The 22,404-nt window shown below is 45.5% G+C and overlaps 1 protein-coding gene across 2 annotated transcripts in view; it reads left to right on the top strand.

Annotated features, from left to right (window-relative positions):
• Positions 1-22,404, top strand: part of TMEM45B (transmembrane protein 45B) — a 266,178-nt gene that overhangs the window by 184,751 nt on the left and 59,023 nt on the right. Inside the window, exon 1 of one of the 2 annotated variants that reach the window (XM_078681978.1) lies at positions 2,302-2,437. The exons of the other annotated variant lie outside the window; for it this stretch is intronic. The gene's annotated coding sequence lies outside the window, so the exon portion shown is untranslated. Of the gene's footprint in view, positions 1-2,301; positions 2,438-22,404 lie in introns of those variants that run through there. 2 annotated transcript variants of the gene reach the window in all.

Here is a 22,404-nt window from a genome sequence, read left to right as displayed (position 1 = left end):
ATGGATGATTAAGGGAAGGATGGATGGATGATGAGGGGGTGGGTGAATGGATGGATGATGAGGGGAAGGGTGGATGGATGATGAGGAGATGGATGGATGGATGATGAGGGGATGGATGGATAATGAGGGGGTGGGTGAAAGGATGGATGGATGGATGATGAGGGGAAGGATGGATGGATGATGAGGGGAAGGATGGATGGATGGATGATGAGTAGGTGGGTAGAAGGATGGATGATGAGGGGAAAGATGGATGGATGATGAGGGGAGGGATGGATAGATGATGAGGGGGTGGGTGAAAGGATGGATGGATGGATGGATGATGAGGGGAAGGATGGATGGGTGGATGATGAGTGGGTGGGTAGAAGGATGGATGGATGGATGATGAGGGGAAGGATGGATGGATGAGTGGGTGGGTGAAAGGATGGATGGATGAAGAGTGGGTGGGTGAAAGGATGGATGGATGGATGATGAGTGGGTGGGTAGAAGGATGGATAGATGGATGATGAGGGGATGGATGGATGATGAGTGGGTGGGTGAAAGGATGGATAGATGGAGGGTGGGTGAAAGGATGGATGGATGATAAGTGGGTGGGTGAAAGGATGGATGGATGGATGGATGGATGATGAGTGGGTGGGTGAAAGGATGGATGAGTGGATTGGTGGGTGGGTGGGTGAAAGGATGGATGAGTGGGTGGGTGGGTGGTTGGGTGGATGGTTGGGTGGATGATGGGTGGGTGGGTGAATGAGTGAAATGATGGATTGAGTGATGGATTGATAAGTGCAAGGGTGAATGAATGTACGTATGAGTGAAAGGGTGGATGTAAGGATGGATGAGTGAGTGAAAGGGATGGTAGATGACAAAAGGATGAATAGATCAGTGAAGGAGTGAAATGATAGATGGATGAGTGATAGGGTCAATGGATGGATTCATGAGTGGATGAGTAGATGGATGGATGGGTGGATGGATGGATGGAAGGAAGGATGGCTAAGTGAAAGGGTCGATGGAGAGAGAAAGGGAGGATGGATGACTAAAAGAGTGGATGGGTGGAAGGATTAGTAAGTGAAAGGATGGCTGGATTGGTGAAAGGGTAAATGGCTGGATGGATGAGTGAATGGATGGATAGGATGAAGAGTGGATGGATAAGTGTACAGATGGATAGGGTGAAAGGGTGGATGGATGGATAATGGATGGATGCGTGAAAGGATGAATGAAGGGATGGATGAGTGAAATGATAGATGAAAAGATACATGATGGATAGGTTTGCAAATGGTTGAATATGTTTGGAAATGGCTGGGCTTAATTGTATACTATTGCGCGAACTCTGATGTGTCTGTAAAACTTACCTATTGTCCTGAAGTTTTGTCCTGAATTTTGACCTCCTGTCCTGAATTTGTGTCCTGAATGTTGACCCTTTGTCCTGAATTTTTACACTCACCGTCCTGAATTTGCACCAATGCCAGTTGGTCACCCTATCCAGGAGTATATTTTTTTAATGCTTGTATTCTGGGAGCCGAAGTCCCGTTGGGTTCAACTAAGCCAATAAGGCTAACACATCTAATAAAAATGATGTGTTAAAAAAAAGGATTCCTACGGCAGTGCAAACTAGGTGACCCTGGCAAGTACCCCTCTTCAGGGCTGGCTTTTAGCATGTGCGAGCTGGACCCATGCCCAGAGTGCCAACCTCCAGCCGAGAGGGCAGGGAGGGCTCCCTGCAGCAGTCTCCCTAGGACTTGGATATAAAGGAAAGTGGGCTTAACCAGTATTTCTGAAGGCTGCTGACACCCCTGTCTGCTTTCTCTTCGTTGTTTTCCCTTTCTTGGCGCTCTGTAATCTTGGCCCCGTCGCCTTACTCCTACTCTTGCAAAATGTTCGATACATAGTAGCCAATTAAAGAACACAAAGGTAAGGGCGCCAAATGTGGTTTTGCCCTGGGCGCTCCCTGGGCAAAGGCCAGCTCTCTCCCTTCTGTCCGCATATTTTCCCTCTATCTAGAGCAGTGCTCTTATCGTTTCGTTGACTGACTTCCGGCTTTAGGCTTGCAATTTACCTGCAGTTCTCATCAGCTGCCATAACCTATTGCATCCTGGGAGTGGCAGTCCTCGTTCACTTGTAATTAACATATCGGAGTACAATGCCTACTTAACTGGTTTTTAACCCCCTCCAATGTGCTTAACGTCACTGTCACGTCGCTTTATAGCTGGCCCAGGGCCGGTCTTTACTTCAGAAGAATCTCCCTCCCCAGCCCTGCCAGCAGAACCTGCCTAGGTGCAATCCGGGGTGTGGCCTAGTACGGTGTGTATCCCTCCACCCACAGATCTCATGGGATAAACCACAGCTGTGTAAAGAGCTGGCGTGAGGCCAAGCTCAGTGGGTACGAGGCGCTGTGAGCACGAGGAGTCGACTGTTCCTAGACAGTGGAGGAGCAGCCACGAAGCAGGTAGGTAATACTTAAAAAAAAATGTGCAACCGTGGCCCAGAATGTGAGGGAGTTTGATACGGTGGCCCAGCTTTCCCACAAATAAATATTGCTATTATGTTTCTACCCGTCTCTTATGTGCTGGTTTATTTTTGCAGCGCGGAACGCTTGTAACATCCGTTATATTCTCTATGGTGCTCGTGTTATTAGCTCCCGACAGATGAAAGCGTGAACCCATCTTTCAAGGTTGCAGACAATTCACCTTTACTTCTCATACCAGAGCTCTGAAATGTCACTAGTCGGTGTGCGAGTGGTTTGTCCAGTCTTGGCTTTTTCCTTAGCTTTTGTAACTTGTAGTTCTTTAAATGAATCTTAAATTCAGGACTACAAGTACTAAATTGCATTAAAAAAAATATTCTTCCCTGCTGGATTCGGGGACATTTGAAAGCTATGTGGAACATCTCTGTTTTAGATGTGCTTATTAACTGCGCTATCTAAACAGAACGTTCCTCATCCAGCCCTTGTGCCTTTCTTGTATTTTTATCTTGCATTCTTTCAGGTTTGGTTCGTATGTTTGTCACTTACATACCACATTTCTAACTACAAAACAAACAGCATTGGACATAATTAGTTTTTACTGTGGGTTGCGAAGACTAATAGGTAGAAGAGGGTGTGGATGAGGAAAGAATGGGTTAGCAGTGGAGGGGGGAGGACGATACTTGGATTGAGTTTTAGAGAGAGTCCGTGTGTGGGGAGAGTGGCAGAGCTGAGTGGGAAGGAGGTGCGGGGCTGTGGAAACTGTTAGAAGTGGTGCAGTAGAGCTGAGTGGGAAGGGCGATGCGGGGACTCTTAAAGGTGGTACAGCATTTAGAAGGGGTGGGGGGTATAACTAAGTCATAGAACTGTCTGCACCCGGGCCGTTAGATGAGGGGCTTATTTAATCCCCAGATCCATGCTTGTTTCAGGGACCATGCTGTAAAATCTGTTTCTACATCCTGCAGCAAGTCTGTTTACTGACGAGGAGACAGCTAATGGGTACAACAACTTGGCGATGCCGTATTCTAGAAGAGAACCAGTGTTTTCTCTTTCCATGGTCACCTGTTTAGCTCGTCATTACCAGACAGCACAAGCTGCCCTGTCGCGAAAGACTTCTTGCCGGCGTCAAGCTTTGTCAGTCTCATTTGTTTGCTTTTTATTTGCACATGCTTCGTGTTGCTTTCTTCTTTCCCGTGTGCCCCTGCCCTCCTCTGTGTTGCCTTTGCCCTTGTGTGCTTCTCCCCTGCATTGCTTTCTCACTCGTGTGTTCTGCTTGGAGTTCTGCTTCACCCTATGTCCTGGTTGCTCCCCATTGTTCTCAACTCCTACCTGCCCGCTCCTGCCTCCCGTAGCTGTCTCTTCTTTTCTTTTTCTTTCTCATTTGCAGGGACCAACCAAAAATTGCTGCAGGCACACCCCCTCAAAAGCTCTTTAAACAACTTGTATCTGGTTTATTTTTAAGCTTTTCACCATGCTGCACAGCATGGCTAAAAGGAATTGGCAAATCCATAAAAATTCCAAAGGTGAGACTTTTTGGCGTTGCCAATGCTTGTTGTTTAAAATTCAGACACCATTTTGTGACATTTGGGACCCTTCACTTTTTTTTACCTCGGGCCCCACAAATTCTTCTGACATGATAGCATGCTCCAATAGTATTATTTCCATGTGTAGCCTAGAGAGAACATTTTATGTAGCGCCAGACATATGTATTTACATAGATGGGTCAATTCTCTTCCTCGTTTAGTTGGTAAGCGGTCATTCATATTTTGCTTTCATCCACCACAGCTGAAGTGTGGAGCAGCAAGTCAGCCAACGTCAGCCATCAGCTAGCTCTCTTGCAATATGACATACTATTTTTCTAATCAAGTACACATCCACCTAAATGAGTGACTTTAGTGTCATGGTCTTTGGTCGAATACTTTATTTAGCAAATGCTTTTTTTTTTCTTTCCTTTCTTTATTTTGTGATTCTTCTGTGTTCATACTATATCTCAGATTACAGTAATTCAAAGCCAATATAACTTTTATTTACCCCAATAATCATGTTTTCCCTTGATGTAATTAAAACTGAAAAGGGTTTCTCCCTTTGTCCTAGGAAGCATCTGTACTCCTCAATTAACATTATATGCGATAGTTAACTTTTCCTTTTTTTTTTATTGCAAGCATAGTACCGCCATATCTGGGCAGGATCATGTTTTTTTCTGCCTTTCTGTGGTACATCCTTGCAATAAGAAAAATAAAGCCTGATAAAACCAGATCCGTTAGCTTTTCCAATGCTTGTTTATGCCTTGGATTTTGATTGCTTTGGGTCAAATGGCACCATGGAAACAATTTGCAGCTAGATGCCCTCATTCCACTCTCCAGTGTTTCGTAACCAACCAAGTTTCTCAAAAGAAGCCTTGCAAAAATACAAAGTGCATTTAATGCAAAGATTAACCCACAAATCTCTTTGGCTTCCTGAACGTCTACTAGCCGATTTCCACTGTGGGTATTTACAGCACTTGGCACCACCTGCATTACCTCTTTGTATATTTTACTCATCCTATGCTGCTTTCAATTCTGTCTGCTACTCCATTCTTCTGCAGCACCCAACAGAGACTGTGCTCAGAGGCAGTGGCTTTTCTTGGTTCACTTCCATCCTTCAGGGCCTTTCTCCTGGCATTCCTACCACCATTTTGCCTCCACTTTCAAGCCATTACTTTGTGGGGTCACCCACTATCTCTAACATGAGCCTAACTTTGTTAAATTAAAATGCATTGTCTTAGGCAATTTTGAACCGGACAATTTTAATGGATCTTATTTTTTAGGTCGAGCCTTGAACCAGCACGCAAGTGCTGCTCTGGGGTTGATATGTGGTATTTTACTATATGAGGGAAGCCCAGCCCATCTTTTTCATTTGCTTGCATCTTTGTCCTTCCTAAATGCTGGCTTCTGATTGGTTTATAGGCTTGTTAGTACCTCCTTATGACAGCAATGTCATCATTTGTATCCTTCCCATGCCTACTGGCCCCTTTACTTCAAGTGTTGCACTGTATGTGTTATTTAGATTGTGAGCACTATTTTCATCATTGGGGTTCTCTTACTGCCCGTGCTTTCTCTCACCGCCCCCCCTCCCCCCACCCCCCACACTCGTTCGTGCCTTCTCACCCCGCCTGGCCGCACTCTGGTTTGCAATGCAATAGGTCTCGCGCAAATGCGAGTCCTATTGCATTGCAAATGCGTGGGTTTTGTTTTTGGCTGCATTTTATTGAGAAGCGTTAGTGAGTTGATTACTTTGATTCATGTGCCCTGTGCAGACTCTTTGAACACGGGTGCCGAGCTCATTGTTGGCTTTAGGCAATCATCTGGTAACTGTCTGCGCTCTCTCAAACTCCAAATTCCATTAGACGACGTGCGCAGCCGGGACAATGGCTTCTCTATAATTTGCATCTTAAATTGTGTTTTTTTCTCTTCCATTTCTCATTCCTATGCTTATTTCTGACAAGATACGTTGCTTGTAAAAATGTTTTGAAATGCCGTTGAAGGCGAAAAACATCGCACTGCACCTTGAAGCAAGAAATCTCAATTTTCGGATGAAAAATAGTCCTATTATACGATGCTCTGTGGCTTTGCACTGTCACGCCTTCAATCAGCTGTAAATCTATTCCTTTTTTATGTGGCACATTTTTTTGTTTTAATTTCCACTTGTTACAATGCATAAATAGCAGTAAAATGTTTTAAAGTTTAAGCCGATGTTGCAAAGAAGGGACCGCAGAATGGATTCGGCCAATGCGATCTTTGAAATATGTGCAAGCCGGCGGAATGACATCCAATAATTCTAGCTTCACTTCAAAGTGATTTGGTATGCACACACTTATCAGAGTGGAAATTGGACTTGCAAAGGATGTACCCTTTGATTTTATGGTGCACCGCCATTTAAACGCGTTTTTTGTAGCGTGTGTGTCAGGAAGCGTGCCAGTGACAGAAGGACACTGCGCTGCCTTGTGTGACAAATGCAGTTGACACAAGATCCATATTAATGTTGTAAAGTTTGCTTCGATGTATTGAAGCAGAATTTAATTATTTTCAGAGACGAAAGCCTGAAATATACGGCTTAATAGTTATTAAAAGCTAGCCTACTTAAACGTGTGAATATAAAACCTCTCAAAAAATGAAAATGTTATCCTGGCCTCAGTCACCGAGGCAGGGTATTCATCAAATCAGCGGTTTGTGTGGCAGAGTGCCATTTGAATAGCGTATTGTTCGAAAACTTATGGTCCGCTTGACAAGGCTCTTGCTGTAAATAGTGCAGTTTGACTCCAGCTGTTAACAAGCATTGGAAATGCAATAGGGCTCGCATTAGGAAAGTTTGAGCTATTGGTCTTATAAATGACTTTTTTTTATTTGTGTTATTTTTAAAATGGCTAAATTAATAGCTTTGTCATTTACAATGCCAATAGTTATAACTTTCGCAAATGTGACACCTATAGCATTTGTAATGCAACATGTTTTGTATTTACGTGACTTAGATGTATTGATATTACAAATAACAATGGCTTTTAATTTTTTTAAATAATTAATACTTAAATAATTTATTTAATTTGTAATGGCAATAGCTTAACTTTTTGTAAATAACTTTTGTGAAGATTATGTTCAGTGATTTTTATTGTGACGAAAATCCAATAACAGAAGTGAAATATTAACATCTTTTTGGGATTTGTAATAAAGCGTGAAAGCTTGAAAACAGTTTGAAACATTGAAAGAACATATTTGAACCAGTGATGCTGTGGTTGCGCTGAGTGATGCTGTGGTTGCGCTGAGTGATGCTGTGTGTGAGGGTGAGGATGAGGGTGTGTGAGGGGGAGGATGAGGGTGTGTGAGGATGAGGGTGTGTCAGGGTGAGGATGAGGGTGTGTGAGGATGAGGGTGTGAGGGTCAGGGGGTGTGAGGGTCAGGGGGTGAGGGTGTGTGTGAGGAGGTGTGTGAGGGTGAGGGGGTGTGTGAGGGTGATGGGGTGTGAGGGTGAGGGGTTGGGTGAGGGGGTGTGTGAGGGTGAGAGGGTGTGTGAGGGTGAGAGGGTGTGTGAGGGTGAGAGGGTGTGTGAGGGTGAGAGGGTGTGTGAGGGTGAGAGGGTGTGTGAGGGTGAGAGGGTGTGTGAGGGTGAGAGGGTGTGTGAGGGTGAGAGGGTGTGTGAGGGTGAGAGGGTGTGTGAGGGTGAGAGGGTGTGTGAGGGTGAGAGGGTGTGTGAGGGTGTGTGAGGGTGAGAGGGTGTGTGAGGGTGAGAGGGTGTGTGAGGGTGAGAGGGTGTGTGAGGATGAGGGTGTGTGAGGGTGAGGGTGAGGATGAGGGGGTATGAGGATGAGGGGGTGAGGAGGTGGGGGTGTGAGGGTGAGGGGGTGTGAGGGTGAGGGGGTGTGAGGGTGAGGGGGGTGTGAGGGTGAGGGGGGGTGTGTGGGTGAGGGGGTGGGTGAGGGGGTGTGTGAGGGTGAGAGGGTGGGTAAAGGTGAGAGGGTGGGTAAAGGTGAGAGGGTGGGTAAAGGTGAGAGGGTGGGTGAGGATGAGGGGGTGTGAGGGTGAGGGGGTGTGTGAGGGTGAGGGGGTGTGTGAGGGTGAGGGGGTGTGTGAGGGTGAGGGTGTGTGTGTGAGGGGGTGTGTGGGGGTGAGGGGGTGTGTGAGGGTGAGGGTGTGTGTGTGTGAGGGGGTGTGTGGGGGTGAGGGGGTGTGTGAGGGTGAGGGGGTGTGTGAGGGTGAGGGGTGTGTGTGAGGGTGAGGGGTGTGTGTGAGGGTGAGGGGTGTGTGTGAGGGTGAGGGGGGTGTGTGAGGGAGGGTGAGGGGGGGTGTGTGAGGGAGTGTGAGGGGGAGGGGGAGTGTGAGGGTGAGGGGTGAGGGGGTGGGTTGGAGGGTGAGGGGATGGAAGGGTGTGTGAGGGTGTGTGTGTGTGTGTGGGTGAGAGGGTAAATGTGTGAGGGTGAGAGGGTAAGTGAGGGTGTGTGAGGGTGAGAGGGTAAGTGAGGGTGTGTGAGGGTGAGAGGGTAAGTGAGGGTGAGCGGTAGAGAGTGAGCTAAGGGGGCGGAAGAAACGTCTGCAGGGGAACAGAGACAGAAGAGCGATGCACAGACACAAAGGGGATGAGACGAAAGGGCCAACGGGGGAGACACAATTAAAAGCTAAATGCAATTGTGCTGTCATTTACCTTGAAGCATTAGATTGGCACAATAACCAAATCTGTCTTGTTTTCCTCTGCCTTGCCTAAATACATTTTGTATTGGGGCTTTTATCACTTAGAGAAGTGAGTAGAGCTGTTGTACACATGGCATGACTGAGCATATAAGGCCACATATGAGACTTTGTGAATTCAACTAAATACATCTGTCCCTTGGTGGCGTTGTTTCATGGCGTGTATTAAAGTTTCCCATTACCATCCCACCAGCAAATTCTGCAGCCATCAGCCTCCTCCATTATTCGTTTTAGAAACTAGGCCAATAGTGAGCATAGGTTAATTAAAGTTTAAAAACATGTTCTGTGATACCCGACTGCAAACACCACCAATAACTCCAGGGGTTAATTGTAGAATAAAACCAGCCCGCCTCACTAAAGTCTCTAACATGTCCACTTCGGAACCAGAAGACCAGATTTTAAAAGCCAGCATACCCTAGTGAGCAACTAACTTTAACTCTTAGTACCACACCCCATTACTTGCCAAAATTGGGAGTAACTAAATATGTTTTTGTTTGTATTTGTGCAACCGTGTAAAGCTCTTTTATTCAGTTGCTGCTCTTTACTTTTTCATGATTGTTTGACATCAGATTGATAGACTTCAGTCAAATTTAAGTAATGTTAGGCTAAACGTGCTTCCCGGTGGGACAAGGAGAGTTAAGTGGAAAGGTAAAACGAGTATGGTACAGAATGGGAGAATGTGTTACAAAGAAATAAAATAAAATGGTGCAGTGGCATCTGAAGATATAGAACTTGGGTTCTGAAATACTTACAGATCAGAAAGCACCGTAATATCTTGGTAAGTTGTTTGCAGGAGAAAATCTATTAGGGTGCTCATCCTGTAGCCGGTGCTTCCAGCAGCCATGACGGAACCCAGAGGAGGTGGCAGAGGAGTGGAGGATGCCGCTGGTCTCCAGTTGCACAGGGGCCATGATGTTGTTGGAGCCCCAGAGGTTGAGTGCCCGAGGAAGGGACTGACAGTAACTCCAGTTTCTCCTGTACCCTGCAACTGGTGCACAATTTTATACTACGCCCTCTGTCAGCTCCCTGGGCAGGGTACGGGATTTCTGCAAGCCTTTAGAGAGAGAGAGGTGGAAGCTGCTTGGAACTGGCCAGTAACAGCCTGCGAGAGACTGCTGTCAGCCGGTACCCATGATTTCCTAGTGAAGGCACCTCCAGTGCTGTTTTCTGCTCTGTTGGACTGGACTGTGTGCCTCTCCGTGCCCTGTAGGTGGTGAAAGGGCAGTGGAAAGGGCTTTGTTTTTATGACCGGTGTGCAAAGAGACGGTGCGGAAGTGTTTTTTTTTTTTTTACGAGCTCAGCTCATTGTCGAGAGATCGACATGCAACTGTGGCATATAGGAATGCTGCCCATGGCTACAGACTATGTACTGTATCTTTTGTTTACCCGCTAACTCGAAGAAATGAGTTTACTTAATGCAAAATCCAGCTGTGTAGGAGTTTTACACGGACATTGCACACACACACCGACACCTCCGAAGGGTTCACCGAACAGCGCAATGATATTATTTACTGCAGGCTGGAGTGGCACTGAGAAGCAAAGTCTTTAACAATCTGCGATAGGGCATTTGTTTTCCAAATAGGCCTCCTGCTGTCACAGTCAAGAGTCCAGTCTCACTCTCACCAAACAGTACTCCATGTTTGCAGCTTCGAACGGAAAGTGAATAGAGGAACCAACGGGAAAGGACACTGCCTGGCTCATTTGTTACTTTATTGCAAAGTAATATCTTAGTGGCGCAACCAGCAATAAATGTTAATAATTGTAAACACTAGACGGCACCTTTTTTATGTTTTAATTATGAAGTTGACATTTTAACCGTTTTTGGATGCAATTGAGCTTGTTACTTAAAATGTGAAAAATCTGATACTACGTCAGCTATTCTATATTAATATTGCTGTCTCTTCCCATGAATGAAAGTAGTAATTTTATTCCTTGATTTTGAGTATTTTATGTAGCGCTTAAGTTGAAAGTTAATTAAAACAAGCATCAAAGAGCATAAAAGGAGACTGAAAGTCCGGCCGGCCGTGAATAATTAGGGGAGGAGAAATGCCGGCCTGAGGCAGAGCGCACGCTGAGAAGCTTGAGGGAGGCTGGGCTGCCTTTGATGTGGTAATGCGAGGCAGGCAGGCAGGCAGCTGGTGGCATTGTGCACGCGCTTTTTAGGGCTTGCGCTTGCGCAATGACCTAAAAAGCACATGCACTGCAAGAAATCGCCAGTGAAATCGTGCTTGGTTAAACCCTGGATAAGCTGCTATAGAGCTTCGCCAGCTATGCGCTATGCGCATCAGCAGGCGAGCCCTAAAAAGTGGCTCTGACAGCAGCTGCATAGAACTGAGATGCGATACTGCACCACAAGACATTCAATTATGGGTTCTTGTTCATGGTAACCTGCTCCTTTCTTCTCTGTAGATTTATACTAGACAATCTAGGGTTTTATAGAAAGGAGCATAAATATTCGTTGTAAATGCTATTTAAGTGGGGCATTTCATTCTTAACGCCCATCGAAGGCATTGAACGACTTAAACATTACTATTCACTTACACTTAAGCATTTTCTTTTGCCACTTTGGAACACAGTTTGGTAATATGAATCACCATTCAAGTAACATATGATTGGACACACACATTGTTTACTCGGCGCTCCGAAGTTGATTCTTAGCTATATAACCGTTTGATAAAAACACTATAAATACAATAAGTATAGTATACTCCATGTAACCTTGGAGGTGACAATAGTTGGGTTTATTTTATAATAACAATCATTAACTACAGCTTTTATTTATAGTCGTTTTCAATGTTAATGCAGCGAGGCAAACTTTTAATTGGCGTGTTTGTGGTGGTGCTTATGTCAATGCCCTCTGAGGAGGACCAGTTGTCCCTTTGTAGACTGCTACACTGTCGCAGCCTCCTTTGTCTCACAGCAGCACCTGCTGAAATATATTTCAGCTAGTCGTGTGACGCTAGGTTTCTGTGATGCTTGTGTACTATAGCAGATACCTACAATGATGTAGCTCAACATTTGATAACCAAAACAATTCTATATATTACCTAACAAATAATTAGGAAAATTGCTCCACTAAAATTGTGTTTAATATTAACGCAGTTTTTACGTACTATAATTGTGCTTGTCCGTTTGAAAGCTTACATTTTTTGGTTTGTACTTTACTTAACAATCCTAGTTTCACTGTCTTCATACAGTTCATTTGAAGCAGCAAGTCACCGACTGCTATGATGTTTCAGAGCACTAATGCTAGGTGGTATCTGTGGGTCCTGGATAGAGTAGGGCCTGGTACCTAATAACACTCTGCCCCCTTGTCAAGGTCCTGCGTGAAGAACTACAGAGGTGCCCTACCACTAATACTAGTCATCATTTTGTAGGAACCGCAATGAGGAAAATAGTTTAAAATAGTCTGGAAGGCTAATCAACTATTCTACCTTCAGTCCTAGAATACACTGGAGAAAGTCTCACATCCCCCGAGCATTGTAAATCATTGTGTAAATGTTGTTAGTAAGCGCCTCACAAAATCTTGGTGACTGCTGTCTTCATTGCACATAAAAAGGCAAAAAAGCCAAGAAATATTATTTTCAGTCCTGCATTTTAGAAAAGAGCTAAGTCTTCAAGCATTCAAAGAGCCCAGCATAAGTGTATAATCCAATATCCCGGCACTCAATTGTAACCGTTTAGTTCCTTACTCGTTAAAGTATACAACTTGTTCTATGCATGAATCCCAGGCATTTAACCACAAATAACAATTTTAGTTCTTATAGGTATGAACATTTTATTAGTATACACTGGTGAGCACAATCCGAAAAATTTATAATTTAGGATAATACAAATGTTTACTGATAACAGATTGGCCAGGAGAGGATGGGAAACAAAGTATACTGGACAGTTGGTATTAGTATGTCCTCCTCTTCCCGATCCATGAGAAACAACAGCCGACACGTGTTTCGTCACGTCATGTGACTTCCTCAAGGCTTATAAATATGTACAAAGCGAGGTTGCGCAATGTCGAGAGCTTGTCCTGGATGTGTGTGGACACGTCACCCTGAGGTACATGATTTGGCACACACTCCGCATTAGGTGTCTGGCCCTCGTGGTGTGTGCGGTGCTCTGCTCGCGAAGAGTGGGTTAGCAGGACAAGTAACCTCCTGTTGCTCCCCGCAGGGCCGTGCCGACATACTGCTGGCTGCTCGCGCTGAGAACTCCTTGCCTCGGGGTGCTACAGTTCTGCAGATGCTTCCCTGTCTAGGAATGGGCCTGCTGCTGCTGATGAAACCTTGAGTTGTCTAGTGCTTTGGCAGTAGCCAATGGGATGAGGACTCCTGCTGGTGGGGAGGGGCCCCCTTTCTACTGAAGTGAGTATGTGCTTCCACAGAGCAGGTTTTGAGGGGGGACATTTATTAGAGCTATTGTAGAGCCCAGTGGGTGCTCAACTGCATAATCACCCATCTAAGCATGCTTTTATTCAGTTTAAGCCCCCCATCAGGGCCCTGTAGGTTGGGGGGGGGGGCTACACACTAATTTTAGATAAGCCTAGAAGATTATTTTAAGAGCACACCTCCATCTTATTAGCCTTAAATTACTCCTACCCCAACTTTGGGGTGCTCCCTTGGGTGTATTTTTTCGTACCTGATTGCCATTTCAAACGTCTGTCCAATTTGGGGGGGGGGTCGGGGATCAGGATCTATTCTACATCCTCACCAGGCATGCAGCCCAGCCTTTGGCCTGTGGATCAAACTGCTCTCCAACATGCACACTGGGACACAATTTCACCCTTTGGTGTGAGGATTACAGATCTGCGCTTTGGTGTGAGGGTTAAACAGATCTGTGCAACATGCACCCTGGGACCTTCTGTCAACCGGTGGCTCGCATCTTACATCAATCTCCACAACTTGCACCCTTGGCCAGCATTTCATCTTTTGGTGTGAGGGTTAAACAGATCTGTGCACCATGTAAATGTTTTTGAGATTGTAAAGCGCACTGATACCCGTCCATAGGTTTCCTGGCGCTGTATAACTCTGGTGAACCCGTCCTGGCTTTCCCTGTGGGATGGTCCCTTGCTGGGAGCCCCCAAAGTGGAGCCAGGCATCCCCGGAATTGGTGGGGCCGTTGTGGAGATTAGGCAAGCTAATGCCCAGAGTTCCGGGAGGAACCCTTGATTAGAGTAAGCACCGAAGCGAGAATTATCGAGTCCGCTGACCAAGGTCCACGACCCTGCCACGACGGGAATTGAACCCTGGTCCCGGGCCGACTTCTGCTCTCGGGCCTGCTGCCTCTAACCAGTGAGCCACACTACTCCATGCACACTAGGCCAGCATTTCACCCTTTGGTGTGAAGGTTAAACAGATCTGTGCAACATGCACCCTGAGCCAGTATTTCAACCTGTGGCTCTCAGGTTACACCGGTCTCCACATCGTGCACACTAGGCCAACATGTATCCCATTCAGTCTGCAGTTTACAGACCTGTGCACACACTGCGCCAGTATTTAAACCTTCCGCTTTTAGGTTGAAAATGCTGTGCTACTTGCACACTGGGGAAACTTGCAACAGTTCCGACGAGTTTATCGTTCAGGAATAATTGTAAAACTAGGTTATTCAGGGGAATAGTCTTAGCAAAGCCCAACTTTTGATAGTGAATCACTTGAAGGAAAAACGCACAAGCGAAATCCTTCCTTGTAGCAGTTTCCACTCTTTCCGGCCGTCTCAAAATGCAAACGTTACATTGCAGGTAAAATGTACATTTTGTCGGCTCCTCAACCCATAGCTTTTCGGAGAGCACACAGCTTTGCTCTCTGGTGTACCCGAGGGCTGCACTGATGCCTGCAAAGGGGGGGAGCAGGGGAGTAGGCTACAGCAATGGGGTTGTAAGTTATAAGGTCCCAAAGGCGAGACCCATTGGCTATGCCAATGCTTGTTTTTATTTTGCGTCTCCTTATTCTGTGAGTAGTAGAGTGCTGTCCTAGCTCTCCTTATGCACCAGCCGCCCCCGTGTCTACCTCTCTTTATGGAGCTGTATTTGTTTATTACATGCAAAAAAAACATAACTAAAATTTGACTTTTTTTTTTTTTGCCAAGAAGAGCTCAGGTCGGGAGTTTTCGACCAGGCAGTTTCAGTACATTTACTCAGATGTGGGTGTGAAGGGAAGCGACCTTTTCAGGCTGTGATTAGCTTATTCAGTTTTTGTTTTCAGTGCTTTTACGTACTTGTAGTCCTGTACTTTTTAATGAGAATTACAAAGTCAGGTAATATTAAAATAAATTGGATGAGCAGCTCGCGTTACATAGGTAGTGTGAGGCCTCTGGGGAATCCATTTACTACATGTTTTGCATAGTTTGCGGCTGCGTTCAGGAGGCGTGCACGTTGGGGACAGCAGCTTTATATTTGACTAGGCTTTAGGTGATGTTGAAGCAGGCTTCCATCGGTTAAGACTCCTTTATTTTACTTTATTGAGGCAGGGTATGTGTAGCACTCTTTCCGATTTGCCAGAGCTGCAGAACAGGCGTTAGAAGAAGAGATGGTCCAAAGGCCGGAATGCTGGGTGCTGGTCTTCAGGGGAACTATTCATGAATGGCCCATGAGCATGGTAAACTAGACACAACTTAAACCCTTTACAAAGTCTTCTACGAACCTAGGGAGAAGAGTGTTGGACTTCCAGAGATTGAAGCCATGTGTATCGAAGGGCTCCTACTGAACTGCAGTTGGATAGCTAATTATATCAGTGGGTCTGAGGCTGAGCACCTTTTCCGCTTCAGTGGCTCAAGACTAAAGTAGAGTAACATTCCACACTCCTGTCAGTTGTAGATGTGAGGCAAATGAAGCGGGTTCTTTACTTGATCAGTAGTCAATGCAAGCTATCTCAGTTGAGGAGATGTGGTAAGCAAATCCCAGTCAAAAGACCGTTGTTCTCGGCTATTGAAATCTGCCTATGTTCTGGGCCGTAGGTACTGAGGAGTAAATATTTTCCAGACCTTGAAGAGTAATGAAGTAATCAAAAGAGCCAGGGTGGGCATTTGGGAAAGGAGGCCCTCTGCCAGACCCGCACCTGCTCCTCTAGTTGGCACAAGCAGTAGAAGATATTTTAGGAGATGGAGTTCCCCCTGATGGGTAACATTTAATTGAATGTAGTATGGAACCCAGTGATTTGCCTAAATTGTAAGAGGACCTCAAGGTTTTGTTAAGTGGATAGGTCCAATTCACTCATTTTGGACTGGATATGGGGATATCTCATGTCGAAGGCATTTTAAGGTGCAGTGGTGTATCACTAAATGAGTATGAAGAGGTGCTGTGGATACAGGTTATCTCCTAGGTCCAGATAAGTTTAATGGACAGGGTGAAGGCCTGTAGGACTGCTTTAACACTGAGCGAAGCATGTGCATCTGTTTACCAAGGTTTTTGGCACATCACTCAACCAGTTGTGATATATGACAAAACATCCTGTTTTTATCATGTAATAACTGGGAACCAAGACGAGCAAAGTGACATTAAATTTAGAGTGGACGTCTTCTCAGTCTGCTATTGATGGCTTGTAATGCTTTAGATTCTGACGAAGTTTGGAAAACGGATAAACCTTGAATTGTTCATAAAAGGGACTTCATCGAGGTTGCCAAATTTAATGCAGAGATAAAAACAAAAAAACAAAATCGATGCTGTACATCAATAAAAGAATCCAAATGTACGGAGCCATTGTGTGTGATTGACATTAAATCCCCACCTGGTTTATGCATACTGTATTTCTCATCATGAGGTCAACAGTAAGGCCATTAACAGAGCAAAAGTAGAAATATGAGAGATTGTTAGAACGTTACATGAGTTAGGCATAATTCTCTACAGCAGAACTAAAATAGCATACAAAATATCATAGTCCTGGTAATGTCATTAGGAGTAGTTGATATTACTAAAACCTCAGGTGCACCCGGCCTGCGCCCCACAAGCAGAAGTTAATAGCACCCCATTTACCAACACTATATGCGCCCAGTGTGGCTATGGGCTACACGCTAACCCATTTAGGCAAACTAGGACTAATGGTGCTCCCGGGTCCACATGGTATGCAGGCCTAATCAATGCCCGTTCAGTCCCAAGGCATACCGCTGATATAAGAGCCTTATTAGAGGAAGACCCTTTAGACATGCTGTTTGTGACTGAAACGTGGTTCAACGACAGCTCAGGCCCGGACATCCAACTTGCCCTTCCTTTGGGTTACCAGATACATAGATTGGACCGGACAGAGAGAGTAAGGGGTGGTATTGCTATTACTCTGAAAGATGAATTCAAATGCACTATAACGCCGCTTTATCTCCCAGAATGTGAAAGTCTAAGTTTCACATAGCACTGTCCCCTAACCACACCTTCTCTGGTCTACTTATTTATAGACCCCCAGGCACAAGCTGCAGGTTCGTGGAGGCATTACCTGACTCCTAAATTAGTCATACGATAGAGAAATCCCATATGAATATTTTGGGTGATTTTAATTTTCACTTTTATGAACAAGATACCCCTCGCATCAAACGACTGCAAGGTGATTTAGAAGCTCTAAAACTAACACTTGTGACCTCGCCCACGCACGAAAAAGGGCATATACTTGGCCTTATTTTTTCTATTGAGCCCGAAAGCACTGTACTAAAAACTATCCCTGTGCCCTGGTCGGATAACTTTTTAAATAGATTCGGCCTACCCAAACCCTCACAGCAGGAGAAATCTCAAGCCCAAATGGTTGTAAGGCGTAGTTGGGCTAGATTGGCCACAGAAACCCGGCAGACGGTCCTAACGGACAATATTCCATCATTTGCTGGTAATATAGAAGAGAAATATCAGCAATGGGAAGACTGGATTACCCAGTCGGCTGACATGTGTGCCCCTATGAGAACTATTGTCAATAAAACATGACCTAGAAGAGAACCATGGTACAATGAACAGCTTTTGGAATTGAAACAATGTAAAACTGGAGAGACTATGGAGAAAGAATTATGATCCAGCTTTAAAAACCAGATACAAGCTGCTAATTAGGGTCTATCAAAATTAGCTAATTTCCCCAGACTTGAGGAAGAAGAAGTTAGTAATCTAATAAAAGGTACTAAATCTGGATCACCTATTGATCCAGCCCGCCCCAGAGTTTATTTAAAGCACTGGAGACCATTTTACCCTCCATAATGGAAATGCTCAACCTATCATTAGAAACCGCTTCGGTCCCTAAAGCTTGTAAGCATGCAATCATTAGGCCTTTACAAAAATAGCCAATATGAACCCTACTGTCTTTAGCAATCTACGCCCTATCTCACTTTTGCCATTTATCAGCAAACTTTTGGAAAAGCATGTAAATAATACCTTGACTAACTTCCTGGAAACTAATGAAATACTGCATCCCACTCCGATAGGTTTTCGTGCCTCCCATAGTACAGAATCAGCACTGTTGGTGGTCACAGAGGAGTTAAAGGCACTATTGGATGAGGGTGGTTCTGCCGCCATTCTTTTGTTAGACCTCCATGCAGCATTTGACACCGTAGATCATACCACTTTAATGGGGAGACTAAGAGAAATTAGGAGTCCATGGCCTTGCCGTGGACTGGTTGGCTTCTTGTTTGGAAGACCAGTCCTTCCAAGTGATGGAAAGGGACTGTTTCTCAGACCGCCTCCCAATTACATGTGGTGTGCCACAGGCATCTCCCCTCAGTCCTACCCTATTTAATATTTATGTATGACAGCTGGCTAATCTAGCACAGGAAGATGGTGTCTCAGTGGTGTCATATGCTGACGACACTCAGCTGATAGTCTCCCTAACAGATAATTCAAATCAGCAGTCGAGTCACTGTCTGGAGAGAGTGGTAAATTGGATGGCAAATACCCATATGAAATTAAATGGCAAAAAAACAATGATTATGCTATCGGGAAAATCCACTATCGAGGCACCCCTGACACAGTGGCCCCCTTTTATGGGAAACCCACCTATACCCAAATCAGTTATAACAAAACTTGGGGGTCTGGATAGAGAACTCACTCACAATGGATTGCCAGTCCAGGAAACGGTCAGGAATATGTTTCTTCCTGCTTAAAATACTAAGTAAGGTTATTGAGGTGATCCCGGAGCATCTGAAAAAAAACGGTCATCCAGTCTCTTATAATCTCGCGCTTGGACTAGGGAAGCTCATTTTACGTGGGAGCGCTTAAATAGGTTTAGTCATCAATGGAGCGCACACCGCTAACCCCTCCTCCGGATCGCCCCTCTGGACTCTGGTACTTGTAGTTCTTTAGTGGATCACCCAGGTGGGTGCAAGTCGGTACTTGTTGGACTGATGAATCTCTAGACCCGATGCATGTCCCGGGTTTTAGGATATCGCCCGAGACATGTCTTGGGTTTCGGGATAACTTCCCTCATCAGTAGAGAAAGATCGTTATGAGGTACTGGGTTTTTCGGAACCGGTACCGAACCGGTAACCCAGTGGTGTCAGGGAACACACCCAAAGACCTCGAGTACTTTCCTGATTTAGACCACAGAATCTCAGAGTCTTCTAGGTGAAGTCAAGGATCGATTTTATTGGCTGCAACCAAGGTAACAGGCGTCCTAGAAGTACAAAAGCACGGGATGTATATTCTCAGGAGACTGCTCAAACTTACAAAACCAGGCTTCTCTTTTTATACAAAATATTGTGCTTCAGGCAAACATTCTTGGATTTACAGTATACCATTCGCATATTTTCAATACAAAGGAAAAGCAGAGTCATGATGACAAGCCCACATTTCAGTTTGTCCAGCCCACAACAAATTACCCGGCAAGGCCCAACATTTCATCAGATATCGATGGACCCCCAATAAAAACGGGCATCTCCCCATCATAAAGCAAGTGAGAGAGAAAAGAGCAGGGACAGGTGTGAGCAAGATTTGGCAGGGTGTGTGTGTGCGATGTAAAGGGTTTATGGCCTGTTGTGCCTTGATGCTATCTTGTTCGGCCACTGGGAGAGGAACTGACCAAACAGGTTTGGCCTGGGGCAATGGTTTAAACCTGCCCAGGTCAGAGAAAAGTCAATTAAGGTGTTCGTGTCCTTTGGAATCGAATTTAGCTGTATTAGAAGCCTATGTGAGGGCAACCCACAAAATGGCTGCCGTACACAAAATGGAAGCCAAGGGTTCAGAACGAGAATGACGATTTCGAGGTGAAATCGTCACTCGAATATGCCGAAAATGCTTGTACATAGTGTACTCGTCATTCTCGGTCTTTTGATATTAAATTCGTCATGTTACGACGAAGTTTTATTCTCGAGTCCAGAATTTTCAGAACCACAGTTAGGGGTGGAAGAGAAGGCCGCCACACAACCGTCAAAGGCCTCGATGCCAGAACCGGCACGCAGGTGCGTCGTCCAAGAGCCCGTCGGCCCAAAGCTCAAGGGAGCCATATTGTGTTTAGTCATCAATGGAGCGCACACCGCTAGCCCCTCCTCCGGATCGCCCCTCGGGACTCTGGTACTTGTAGTTCTTTAGTGGATCACCCATGTGGGTGCAAGTCAGTACTTGTTGGACTGATGAATCTCTAGACCCGATACATGTCCCGGGTTTTAGGATCTCGCCCGAGACATGTCTCGGGTTTCGGGATAACTTCCCTCATCAGTAGAGAAAGATCGTTAGGGGTGGAAGAGAAGGCCGCCACACAACAGTCAAAGGCCTCGATGCCAGAACCGGCACGCAGGTGCGTCGTCCAAGAGCCCGTCAGCCCAAAGCTCAAGGGAGCCATATTGTGTTTAGTCATCAATGGAGCGCACACCGCTAGCGCTTAAATATGTGATGAAGATACTACAGGTAGTACAAAATGCGGCAGCAAGACTCCTTCTAAAAATCCCCAAACAGATTTCGACTAAATAAGCCCTGAAACAGCTACACTGGCTCCCTATTGCAACAAGAATAAAGTGTAAGTCCCTATGCCTGGCACATAGGGCTGTTAACAAAAAAGGTCCAATAAAACTGAGACAAATGATGTCCAGGTATATCTGACCAAGCATCTAAGATCAGCCCAGCAACAGCTTCTTGGGACAACAAGAGCGAAAAGAGGCGGGGGGGGAGGGCAGGTCATTTTCCCACCTGGTATCAAAAATGTGGAATGCCCTCCCATATAAAATAAGACTTCTACCAAACGAAACCGTGTTCAGGAAACATCTCAAAACTTTGCTGTTTCCATTTTAGACACCCTATGGATAAGAGCTTGTAAACAGTACTCTTTAGCGCTGGGAAGCCCTCTGGCAGCCACGCATTCTACAAATTCTTAAACATAAACATAGTACAATGGCACACAGAGCCAGGGGCTGGGGGTGGAATCACAGCCAGGGCTGGCTAGAGCGCTCGTGGTGGCTGTTTCAACATTCTTTTTATAGCACTCTCCTCCCCTTAACCTCCTTCTCCATGAATTCTCTACTACCACCCTCTAAAAGTTCACCTCATCTCTTGATAGCGTCTCTCTGACATACATTTCATTTTTAGGTCTCACCCGAGCCAGCACGCATGCGCTGCTCTGCGAGGCTTCTAGTAAGGACTTTGAACTGGGACCACACGCTAACTAAGAAAGACACCACTCAATTGGCCAATAGCGGGTGCATGTCCTGCCTTCTTCTTCCCCTGGCCTAGGGAGCTCAGGAGCGAGCAGCAGCGCAGCGGGGCCGGGATCCAGCTGCATACCTCACATTCCTTGTTTATTTGCCCTGGCCCTGGTCTCGGACCGGCCCACTTAAAAACCCAGCGTGAGCATGTGCATTCATTGCAAGGCTTCAATCCTAAAAATACTTGCAAAATGAAACCACCTCCGCCCTTTGGTGACCTGAGCCAGGTTGGTGGCTCTAAAAAGCTTTTACAGTAAACTGAGCTGGGATTGCGTTTAACACACTCCGTTATATGATATGCATAGTACATGTTTCTGCAGCAGGCTCATTAACCCTCTGCGCTACTTTACGATCAGTCAACACTGCCACCAGTCAAAAAACAGTGACAGGTGAGTAAAGTGTCACATGAGTGCAGGGTGAGTAGTGTCCTCATGTAAGTATGGGGTGAAAAGAGTGAGTACATGGTGAGTCGCTGTGAGTGCAGGGTGAGCCCAGGGTAAGAGGAGGATGAACGGTGTGAGCGCAGGGTGAGCAGTGTGATCACTGAGTGTAGGGTGAGCGGTGAAAGTGAGTGGACTGTCGTGTGTGCAGGGTGAGCAGTGAGCTCATGTGATTGCAGGGCAAGGTGAATGGCAAGAGTGCATGGTGAGCATTGTGAGTGCAGTGTGATCGCTGTGAGTGCAGGGTGAGCGTGAAAGTGAAGGGTTAGAATCAAGAGTAAGTTGTCTGAATGCAGGATGTATTCCTAGACACCTGGAGTAACTCAACATTGTATTGATGGCTAGGTTAGAGTTTCAGACATAAGTTAAACTGTTCCTATTAGGGCATCAATCGGGCATGGAGGATGGAGGAAATAATGAATGTGCTGATTCTGCAACAAACTTGCAGTCTTGTGATTAGGGTAGCCAGCTGGCCCGAATTTCTATTGGCACCACCGGTATTTTGATGTCCGAGTTAGTACAAAAATAAGCAAAATCACCCAAAGCCACCATTTTTAGCACTTATCTGTGCATACCTCAAACATCAAATATATGAAGAAAGCACTTTTAGATGTGTTCTAGGGCTGCATTAATTATCCATGACAAATAATTACAGCAAACGAAGAACGTTAAGTCATGTTACAAATGAATAACTGCCGTTTTATTTACAGCCCTATTT

The sequence above is a fragment of the Lissotriton helveticus genome, chromosome 3_1 (assembly GCF_964261635.1).
Source record: "Lissotriton helveticus chromosome 3_1, aLisHel1.1, whole genome shotgun sequence".
Classification (NCBI taxonomy): Eukaryota; Metazoa; Chordata; class Amphibia; order Caudata; family Salamandridae; genus Lissotriton; species Lissotriton helveticus.
Note: the sequence above shows the minus strand (reverse complement) of the source record. Positions and strands in the feature narration are given on the sequence as shown.